This window comes from Coffea eugenioides, chromosome 1 (genome assembly GCF_003713205.1).
Source record: "Coffea eugenioides isolate CCC68of chromosome 1, Ceug_1.0, whole genome shotgun sequence".
NCBI classification, from domain to species: domain Eukaryota; kingdom Viridiplantae; phylum Streptophyta; class Magnoliopsida; order Gentianales; family Rubiaceae; genus Coffea; species Coffea eugenioides.
Genome location: NC_040035.1, coordinates 10,339,400 through 10,351,508, shown reverse-complemented (window position 1 = coordinate 10,351,508; position 12,109 = coordinate 10,339,400).

Sequence of the window (12,109 nt, the reverse complement as noted above, 5' to 3'; positions counted from 1 at the left end):
TGAATCGTTGTTGGTTTGTATTTCTAATTGCTTGAAGATAAGCAATGGTTCAAGTGTTGGGGAACTTGATAAGTATATATTTTACGTGTTTTAAGTATGTTTTATTAGTTAATTTTGATGTGTTTTAACTACTTTTATAACTAATTAACTAGGATTTTAGTGAAAATATGCATTTTGTGATCAAAGTGGTAAAAATTGCATTTCTATGGATTTTGATAGTAAAAACTTCATGTTTTTGTAGGATTAATGATTCAATCATCAAATGGAGTGAGTGAAGAAGATAATTAGATGATTGATGATGGTTTAAGTGATGCAAAGAAAATATGAAGTGCAAGACAGGAAATGCAATCAAGAATAAAAGAAAGCAAATTTCACAGTTTTGACACCTTGTGGTATTTTGGCTATATCTTGAGTTACAAGCATTGGATTGAGGTGATTCTTAGCCATTTTGAAGCTAAGAGATAGATCGACATTTGGTATGAAGACATCGAAATCTTGTTTAGTCATTTTCATTGTCAAAAATTTGAAATACAGAAGTGCAACTCTGCTATCGAAAGCTGAAACTGAGCTCTGGCCAGTTAAGGGTATTTCGGTCATTTCTCAGTTTACAGAGTTCCAAATTAGATGATATTTTAGGCAATGGAAAGGCAACTCAAAGGGCTACCAACTTTCATGTTTTGCACAAGAGTTAGTTTGGTCTTTATCATTGAGAAAATAGCAGTTGATGTGGTGCCAAATTCACAGAAGTGAAAACGCGAGCCTTGAAACGTGGATTGAAGTCGCGTATTCCAAGGTCACGTATTCTTCATTTTGTGACTACCCTCTCTGTTTAGGACGTACCCCAGGGTAGCTGACCGCCTGCCCAACTCTCGCTAGGACTCACTCACTCACTTCAAGAAATAAGTTACAACTTCAAAAGTAAAGGAAACAACAGTTCCCAAACTTAGAAAGTACATTTATACTCATTTCTATCTCAAACATTCATATATTTCCAAATATACCAAAAGAGCCAAGTTTCAGCTACTTCCAACCCTAATCAAGCACTAGCACGAGTACAATCATAAATTCAAAAACTAGACGACGCTAGCCTGTACCAGTCTCACGCCCATGCTTGTATTCCCTTGTAAGGAAAACAAAATTAATAGGATGAGTCAAAACTCAGTGAGGTTCCAAAACAACATGCAAACCCAAGTAACAAATTGACCATTGTAAAAACTTGGAATATCAAAATAGCGAGCATAAGAGTTCATAAAAATGAGCAATAATAGTTCAAATAACTAATCATTAGATATCCAACATTTCCAAGTAAAAGGATACGGTAACTCTTGCAAGTTAACTCCGCCATAGCTTCACCAGGTAGCAGTTGACATGCCGTCAACTTTCAAGTAGAGTAACCACTCCAGTAGATCACTACTTAACTCCAATCTCCATCCACCAATCAACTCCCCACCGGGCCCGAACTCCAAAATAAACAGTGGTAGTAATACTCGAGTATACCGAATTTAGTGGACCATATCCAAAGGATTACACAATAAATAATAAATGATAATCAGTAAACAGTACCTATGGTTCACCAGTCTTCTCGACCGAGTCCTTACTGTGACGCCCCCACTTCTCCTTAAGGCGAACCAAAGGGTATCTGCGGGACACCTGCCCAACTCTCGTCAGGACTCACGCAATTTTTCATTCAAACTTAATACAACACTAAATTACAACCAGATAAAGTAATTGCAAATAGTGCGAAAATTTTTAAACTTAACAACACATAGCCATTATTCAATCCTTACAATGGGTTTCCAAAATACATCCCAAATACCAAAATTTTTTTTTGTAGCCACAATACTTGGCCACTAACACTGGGGCCCTATTACAAAATATCACAAAAGGGTTCTTCCATGTCTCAACCCATGTCCACTACTGTTAAGGAAAACAAATCTATAGGGTGAGCAAAATGCTCGTGAGGCCAAGAACACACATGTAAGCACGTAGTTCAAGTAACACTCCCAAATTAATCAATTTAAAACAATAACCATTCAATAAAGAGCACTTCACTAAAAAGTAAACAGAAACAATTCAAGGATATGGGAGCTCTCAGGAGCTATTTTCCACTTGCACGATCACGAACCTCCACGCGTTGACACTCCGTCAACCGAGTAGGTTTAATCCGTAGAAACATCACTTACACTTCCCCTTCTCAACCTTACATACCACACCGGGTCCGCAATACATTTATGAGGTGATACTTCAGCGAGTATGCCAAGCAAGACCTCTCAATAGATCGACCTTATGAAATCTCATGGTTCACTGAGGAGCTCGACCAAACCCATGCTGGCTCGAGTCCAAGGCTAGCCAATAAGAGAGTTTGGGCGTCCCCCACTTTTACACTTTTGTATTGAGGAGGTTCACTCCAACGACTTATGCAATCACAGCATAAATAATCACATAAACACTTCACATATATTCACTTAACAAGTTACTTTAAACAAGTAATCACTTCACTTCACGAACTTAAGTTCACTTCGTTTAAATGAGGACGAGTGCGATAAAGTACACACTGGACTCAAAAGTTTCAAAATCTCAGTTTATATAACACTTATCACTTTGCAGATATATCACATAATACACACACTTGACACTCACTGTGAGTCAATAGTAAAAGTGTCACTTGGAGGTTCAAGCTTCCACCGTGGGATCCTCTTGAAGGTCCTCGTGTGCACCTGAGCAAATAATAGTGAATTATCATTCACATATCCCAATTATCAAGGAAGATTGTGCACTAGTACAATCTAGGGAAATTTCATGAAAATGAACCTCAATTACTCGTAAATCGAGATTCAAGTGAAGTTTCTTAAAGTACAAGAGCAATCGAGTTTTTTTATCTTGGAAATCAAGCATAAACGTTCAAGTGCTATCGAAGGAATAAGGAATACTTGAAAAACTCCATTTCCTTGAAATTCGAAAAATTTCAGTTTTGATACGATATTTTGAAAAATCGTATCTCACATTCCACATGTCAAAAATTGGAAAACTTGGTACTGTTGGAAACCTCTTCCAAAGTACTAAAAGTTCCTAGAATACATTTTTTTAAGATTCCAAATGGAGAACATTCAAAAATGAGCTCAAAGTCGCTGTTTTGGTTCATAAGGCAGATTTAAGTTGGTTTTTGGCCAACTTTGAAAATTCGACAAAACTCACTTGATTGGAACTAGCCTTTGAAATTTAGAAATCTATTAGAGTTACAATCCAATTTTACAAAAAAACAAGCGGAACGAGAAACGGAGTTTTGAGCACTAAGATATGGCAACTCAAAGTTACCAAAATTCCCTTGTGAAACAAGAGTTTTCCAAACTCGAGTCATGAACTTTGGTAATTTAGTCGAGCAATGAAATGGACTCGGATTGGTACTAAATTTGGCAATATAATACTCCTATATAAAGGGTATCTCTCTATCAAATTTCATGGAAAAATACCTTTAGGAAGGTAGTCAACCAAACAACCAAAGTTTCGAAAAATCCTAAGGCAAAACTGCCTTGAGCTTCTTGTTTTCCATTTCCAAACATTTGGCCAAGGAAAATCCTTCAAACATGGTTCATTTGTGTAGGCAAAGCCTAAAGAACATTTATGATACATTTGGTAAGTGTTTTAACTCCAAGAAATTCAATTGGCAAGTCCACCCAAGTCTAGCATCAATTCTGCCCAAAATTTAGGGTTTTCAAGAACAGGGCAGGTTTCGTATTTTGATCACAAATCACTCAATTTAACTCGGAATTGAGCATGGTTGGTGGTGTTGGAAAATGTATTCATAAAACTATAATTTCATGGAGGAAATTGTTTTGAAATTCAGCACACAACTAGCTCAAATTCGAGCCTCAAGTTGCAGCTTCTGAACTTCGTTCCAGGAAAATAGAGAAACAGGACAGTCATCTTTAAACGGTTGGTACGGGATACTCGGGTGGAATTAGGGGGTGAATTTTATACCGTTGGAAATATGGGAATGTCTAGTTTCAAATGTCACTGACAGCATTTGATTTTGACATTGGAGCACAGAGTTATGGACGAAACAAGAAAGCTGTCTGAGCATTACGGGGAAATTTTCCAGGTTTGCTAGTTTTACGAGATTAATCCATTTGACCAACCAAACCTCAATATTTTTCAATGAAACTTTGTACACCATCTATACAACATATAAACATCATATGCAAGCCATTAAAACCTCAAAATTCCGCAAAAAGAGGCACGATCATAACAGGGGCAGAATTGGAAACTTTACATCCATGCACTCCTTGAAGTTTATACTAGCTATGCACCATTAATCTACCAATTTGAGCACTAAACCAACATTAGATCCATCATCAAGCATCACATCAGCCATCAATCCAAGAGTGGGAGTTCATAGAGCCCACATTCAAAATTTTCCAATAATAACAAGTCACCCACATGAATATCTAAGCTCATAAGTGTAAATCAACTTCCATAGGCCAAGAATTTGAGGGTTGATCGTCACTTACTTGTGTTGGTGAACAAGGGCAGAATTTCGACCCTCTCTTAGCTCAAGAAAACCGTGGAAAGCTCCCCATTTTTGTAGCTTAAGATGATCTCCAAGTATTAAGCTAAGTGTGTGTGAAATTTGGAAGGAATTGGAGAAGATTTGTGCAAGATTTAGAGATGAAAAATGAAGAACTCCTTGGGTTATTTTTGCAGCTGATGGCCGGCCACTTTATGAGGAAGAGAGAGAGTGTTTTGATCCAATTTGGCTTCCTAAGGAAGCTTCATTTGTGTGGCTAGAATTGGTGCAAAAGTCAACTCTTTAATAGTGCGCGTACGCGCGCGTTTTGTACTCAATTCCTCTCGCATTCATTTCACTAGTGCACTAAACCTCCAATATACTTATATTCATACTATTATTATTCGCTCTTAAAGATATAAATGAAGGTCTATAGTTTCCCAATTAATCGCGCGCGCAAAAATATGAATTCTAATTTAAGCACGATAAAGTGAAACTTCCAAGAAATTCTTATAACGATAGTACTACTAACTATCACCTGAGTACTTAAACTTTAAAATACCTAATTTAGGTCCATAGTACAAGTCTCCAATGTTCGAAACTTATTGTACTCTCCAACGGTTAAAATTTCCAAATACTTTTTCACTAATTTCACTAAACGCGCTTTCGGAGACTAATTAATTTTTTGTTTTGAAACGAGTCACTTTAAAAATATTTTGAAGCTATACTTCCATGTAATCAAGTTCAATAGGGCTAGAAAATGATATTCGGAATAAATGGACAATTACATGATTAAATAAGCTCGAAATAGGGTTTTTAAAATAAATGAATTTTGTGAATCCTCACACTTACCAACTCAATTCGACTGACTAACCAATAGGGTTAGGATCCCCGGTAGTATTCAAGTCATGCACATGTATATATATCAAACCATTGTAACCAATACACAGTAATAAGTCACATTAGGGCAAGTGCGATAAAGTACACCCTTGCCCTATCAAATAAAGTGATTCATTCAAGTAATAAGTTCAAACATGCATTTGGAAACACTCACTGTCGCGCCCCACTTTTCGAATGAAAATGTGTGGATTGTGTGTGGTGTGTAATGTGTGAACGTGTGCAAAGTGAAAAGTAAAAGGCCATGGGACTTAGAATGCGACGATTTGGCCAAGTGAAGTTCAAAAGGGTTTTTTGTATCAAAAAATGGAGTCGCCACTTGGTATAGAGTTAGGGTGTACCAAGTCACCCAAAAATGATTTTGTTTTTGAATAAAAAAGTAAATAAACCCTTTTTGAAAACTTTTGGGTCTGCGTAACCAAAAGAGGGATCGGGGGTCACATTTGACGAAGGGGAAGGCAAGGATAAAAAATCCAAGGCACCCCTTCGACCTAGCCAAGGCTAGTTGCGTGACTTAAACCAATTTTTCCTATTTTTTCTACCCAAAGTATGTATTTGCAATTTGGACAAAGACTAATGAATGAGAAATGCAATCCTAAATTCTACGATGTCTCTCGTGAGGTTTTTGGTCCCAAACCACATGAATTGTGGCGGCCAATAAAGGGAAACCTCATAGAGGTCGATTGATGCAAATGGTGACTCAAGTGCAAGTGTGCAAGTGTATGAAAAGATTCATGTATGAAATGGTGTAAAAAAACAAAGTGTTTGTGTGCGAATGTGTAAAGAAAGTGCATGTGTAAATTTGTATGAAAATCAAAGTGTTTGTGTGTGCAAATGAATGAAGATAGAATAGTACATATATAAGTGAAACTTGAATTTCATTTGTGAAGTAAAGTAAATAAAATATGGATTGAGAAATGTAAAAAAATGTGATTAAAAGAGTATGGAAGTAATAAAAATGAAAGTATGACCCTAGGGGAATACAACAAGTCGGGTACGGGGGTTGACTTCTAACTTTTCGACTTCGATTTTCCCTTTGATTAGAAGGCGAAACTAGCGTGCTAAGGCTATTGAGTAGCCACACTCGCTCGTTTCCCTTACCCAAGGGGGTCCTTCAGGCAAATGTACCCTAACTAGCATGAGATGCAAGACCTAAAGTGAGGGGAAAGGGGGTCGGGGGCCTGCAAAAAATGATAAAACTAAAAAGAATGCATGACATGTAATGAACATGCAAATATGTACTAACGAGGGGAAATCCCTAAGGGTCTAGCGTTGGACTAGCCCATTCTACGAATTCCGACTAGCATTGGACTAGCGGAAACGTACATTCATCCATCACATTCATTTATAAATATAGAAAGCAAGTAGACATGCAAAATCACTTATAACACGTAGCACATAACACTTAGCATGCTCGACTAGATGCAATAGCTTAATAAAGCAAATTAAACACATAGCAAACCAAATAATACCCCAAAAGCAAATGAAACTATTACATGGGCTAACTAAAACAAATGGGGAAAGGGAAAATGGACCAAATTACTTACTACGCCCTATCTATTACAAGCCAAGAGGTGTACACATACCCCACTAATAAAAATCAAAAGCAAATGGAATAAATGAAAAGAAATAAGGAGAGGCTAGGAAAGCAAGTAGACATGCAACTTCCAATTAGCACATTAGTCCACATAGGAGAGAAACAAAAGGGGTAAAAGAGATTATACCTCCCCGTTGGTGATACTAAGGAAGTAAACAAACTCAACTTGGCTAGATTCACCCAAGAAAAGACTAACTTAGGCTAAAATCACCAAAAACAAAAGATTAATGCACCAATTTAGTGATAAGATATAAACTAAATAATCTGAGCCCACCAAAACATCAAACTTTCTTCAATTGCAACTTTAAAATGGCCAAATAATGCATAATTCTCAAGCAAAAACGAATCATTGATTCAATTTCTAAAATAGCAAAACATCGAGGACCCAAATGCAACTATTACCAAACATCCAAATCCAATTGAAACATTTAAGCATTTCAAAGGTCCCAAAAATAATAAAAGCCAAATAATGGTTCAAATTGCAAATACCTTAGGACTCAATTGCAAGAAAACAATACATATTTGGGTCTTTGTAGAATAAAAGGGAATTTGATGGGTCAAAGTGCTATTATAAGAACTCTTTTCATGCAAAAACATGCAACCTACGAAGGAAACTTGTTTCTTTGGTATATAAAAATCCTCCAAACACACACTAAACCCCTCGGAATACAGATTTTCCATCAACAAGGGTGTCAAAAAAAATGAAGAATCTTAACACCTCCTTAGGACCTTTTGAGAAGAAAATAGATGTAATAACATCGATAAAAGTAGACTGCAATAGATCCCTATTAAAAATCAAGTTTGACCAATTCGCTACTGTGAGTCAAGTATCTTTCTCCACTACACTCAAAGGAAGCAGGTAATAACAGCAAAAGCAAGAGACAAAGTGCAGCAAACATCTTTTCGGCAATTTCTGGTTCCAAGTGCAGATTTCAGAAGTTCTTTGATCACAACTTCCCATCTAATCTCCAAAGAAACTTAAACTAAGCAACGAAACACATATCTTTCACATCCCAACCAACACTACTTATAAGGAAATCATGCAAGTTCTATGCAGGTTCATGCAAGCTACGTGAGCAAACATTCTGCAACCAAAACAAATATTTCTGCAGCCAAGAAACCATCGCAACTTGCATTCTCATGAACAGATATCAACCTCAACACTCATTTTGATCAAAAATCCTTCAACCAAACATTCAAAGTTAATCTAAACATCATAACACACACACATTCAGAATTCAAACAAACTCAAATATAGAAGAAAACTAATGCAAAGACAGAAGGCAGCTTATGCATTCAGCATATTTTTCCAACCGCAGTTTTTCTTTCCATTTCAATTGTGCAAACCAGATTTATAATTCAAATACAAAGCTTTGATTAGATATTTCCCAAAACAACATCTTAACTCTAACTAATTAACAAGCTGCTTAATTTAACTCCAAACCAGTAAGAACAACGAAGGAGCTAATCATCCAAGGTAGAAAGAAAACTAAACAACAAAAGAATGAAATAGAAAAAAAAAACGCAGCAAACTTTCTGCAATTCGGCACTTTACAAAATCCAGCTTTTAAACACAATCAAATCCAAACACAAGGCTTTAAACTAGGCAGCAAGCCATCATCCAAACAAATAGAAAGAAAAACTGAGCAAAATCCAGTGCAAACACAAATAAAATACGTTCAGCAAGTTGAAAAATCTGGAACATATAAAACTGATTTGGCAAGTTGAAATGCATTTTCCAGCAAGTGCTTGGGCATGAATCTGAATTTACCTCGGTTGAATCATTATGTTAAGAGCTTTCTATTTTCATTTCATTTTCTGGTTTGGACATGCTTATAAACTCTTAAATTCCTTATGCACGTATCAAGCTAGCATATGAATATTTCCAGCTCAGAAATCAAGTTCAAATAATATCCATAACCATCAAAATTTCCAGAAATTTTTCTGTTTGGTCCGGATGATCTTGCCTTAAGGCAGATTGCACTTTTGAATTTTTATTCCTCTGTTTTATCAAACTGATTGGCTACATGCAGGGCCTAAGTACTCATTATTAGCTGCATATTTATGATTATAAGCCCAAATTACAAAAATCAAAACCAATTTAAGCTGCACTACTCCAAGCAAGCTCACGGCAAAATTTTCTAGCCAAGACAGAATTTTCCACAGCTTTGTTTTCACCATTTGATTGCGAAATTTAACACATGCAAGACTCTAATCCTGATAATCATCCAAAATCCAGTTAGATAAACATCTTTCATGCTCAGGTTGTCCAAATCCAGACCCATTCAGCAGCCAAAATAAAACAAGTGCATCAAGCTCACGGCAGGAGCTTTATATCTAACCAGAATTTCTGCAGGCTTTCACTATGCCATCCGAAGGTACAAATCAACATGCATGGTGGAAATCATCACATTTTCATTTGGCTAAATCCACTTAAGTGCTCAAGTCATCACAGGAATTCAGAAATAGAGCGCATTATCATCTCAGCTTTCGGATGGTACCTCAATATTCAAAACAGAATTTTCTAATGATTCAATTCAACATCCGACTGCTCTAACATCACATGCATATTACTAGATAACTCAAATTACCTCAGATTTATCCTAAAAATGATCCATAAGCAAATTCAGACAACATCAAAACATTACTCAACCAGAATTCAAACAATCCTGCTCCCGGTTGGCTTGCATGCAATCTGATTTTGTATCTTTTCAATTTTCTGACTTAATCAAGGTTAATTAGTTTCATGCAGAGCTAGATCATCCAGACTTTGGTTAGTTAAACATACATATAGCTCAGATCACCCAAACTTGGTCAACCGAAACTGCAAATTTCCAGCTTAAGCTCTCGGCAACCATTTTCTTCACAAACAGATTTTTCTATAACTTAAATTATCATCTAACCACACAATCCTCACATGCATGCCCTTAAACAACTTCATCAACCTATAAACATCTAGTCTAGGTCCAGAAATTACCTCAGTTTGGAGCTCAACACCCTCGGCTAGCTGCAAAAAATATTTCCCTCCTCTCGGCTGTCCAGAAATAGCAGCCCGCAACTCTTCCTCTCCCTTGCTCAAGCTTGCGTCTCAGCTCAAGGCTGAGCTCAGTTTGTGTAAGCTGTGGAGTTGGTGGTTGTGGTCGAGCTCAGCTGATGGAAAATGAAGAAGAAAATGGCATCTCAGCAGTGGTGGAGGAGGTGAAGGCAGACGGTTCGCACCCTTCCTCTTACTCACACTCTCTCGGTTGGTCTTACGGTGTAGCTGGGAATGAAGCTAAGTCCTCCCTTTTTTCTCTCGGACGTTAACTCCAAAGTAGCTAGTCACTTACGGCTCAAGGCAGAAAAGCAAAAAAATGGAATCTGGAGATATTGTGGTGAGTGGTAGTTGATATAATAGTGTGATCATGGAAGATGGAACCGGCAATAAGGATGGAAGGTGCTAGTATATGAAGTGGAAAAATGGATTCGGCAGAAATGGAATTGTGATTTTTTTGATTTTGATTTTTTTGATTTTTCTTTTTGAAATTAATTGAATAAAACTGATAATAAAAATAGATAACAAACAACAAAACAACAAAAAAAAGTAATTTAATTAACATTGGGTAGAAACTAAATAAACTAGAATCAACAAAACACAATTTTCCATTTTTCATCAATTTTCATCATTTTCCTTTTTTCTTTTTTCTTTTTAATAATTTAACAAAAATAATAGTAAAACTAAATAAAAACAAAAATTTTAATTACAAACACATCAAAATAAACAAACTAAAAATAACAAAATTACCATTTTCGATCTTTTCTTTCATTTTTCATCATTTTTCATTTTTTTTTCTTTCAAGAAAGCATTGAATTTAAATTACAAACGACTAAATCATATTTTTTTTGAATGCTTTTCTTTTCTCTTTTTCCCTTTTTCAACAAATTCTATGATAAAACTTTAAAAATAAAAATAAAACTGGAAACTAAAAACTAAAAATGAATACAACAAATAAAAAACTAAAAATGAAATTTCACCAAAAATTTGGTGTCTACAGTTTGCCCCTCTTTGTCTGAGTTTTGGAAAAACTTGAGACAAAGAAGTAGACACCAAATACTCACCTGTGTTATTTGGCGGCGAACGCGTCTCGAACAATGGACGCTTTAGAAATGGGGGCTGACCCTTACACGAAATTTAAAACGGGACTGACCCGAACGAAATTTAAAGACGGGACTGGCCCAAACAGGAACTTAAAACGGGACTGACCCGAACAGAAGAATTAAAATTGGGACCGACTAGAGAAGGAAATTCAAATCATGGGACTGGCCCGAACAAGCTTTGAATTGTGGGATTGACTCGAAAAAGATTTTAATTGCGGGACTGACCCGAACAGGCTTTGAATCGCGGGACTGACCCGAATAAGTTTTGATCATGGGACTGACCCGAAAAAGATTTTAATCGCGGGACTGACCCGAACAGGCTTTGAATCGCGGGACTGACCCGAATAAGTTTTGATCATGGGACTGACCCGAATAACCTTTTGATCATGGGACTGACCCGAAAATGCTTTTGATCATGGGACTGACCCGAAAATGCTCTTGATCGTGGGACTGACCCGAATAAGCTTTTGATCATGGGACTGACCCGAAAATGCTTTTGATCGTGGGACTGACCCGGAAAATGTTTTTTGATCGTGGGACTGACCCGAAAATGTTTTTTGATCGAGGGACTGACCCGACTTTTGATCGAGGGACCGAAAATGTTTTTGATTTGCTTTGATCGAGGGACTGACCCGAAAATGCTTTTGATCGACTGACCCGAAAATGCTTTTGATCGAGGGACTGACCCGAAAATGCTTTTGATCGAGGGACTGACCCGAAAATGTTTTTGATCGAGGGACTGACCCGAAAATGTTTTTGACAATCGGTCAGTGGGATTAAACCCGATCCTGCCGTGATGAAATTTGATTCGATTTTGGTTTTTGATTGATGATTTTTGCTTCTTTTTGACTTTTCTTTTTGACTTTTGAAAATCTTTACAAAAAATTAATTTGCCCCAGTATGATGAATTTTTGCTATTTGAGTCCAGAGTTGATTCTGTATCGCCATGCTGTTGCATTTTTGGATGAAATTTG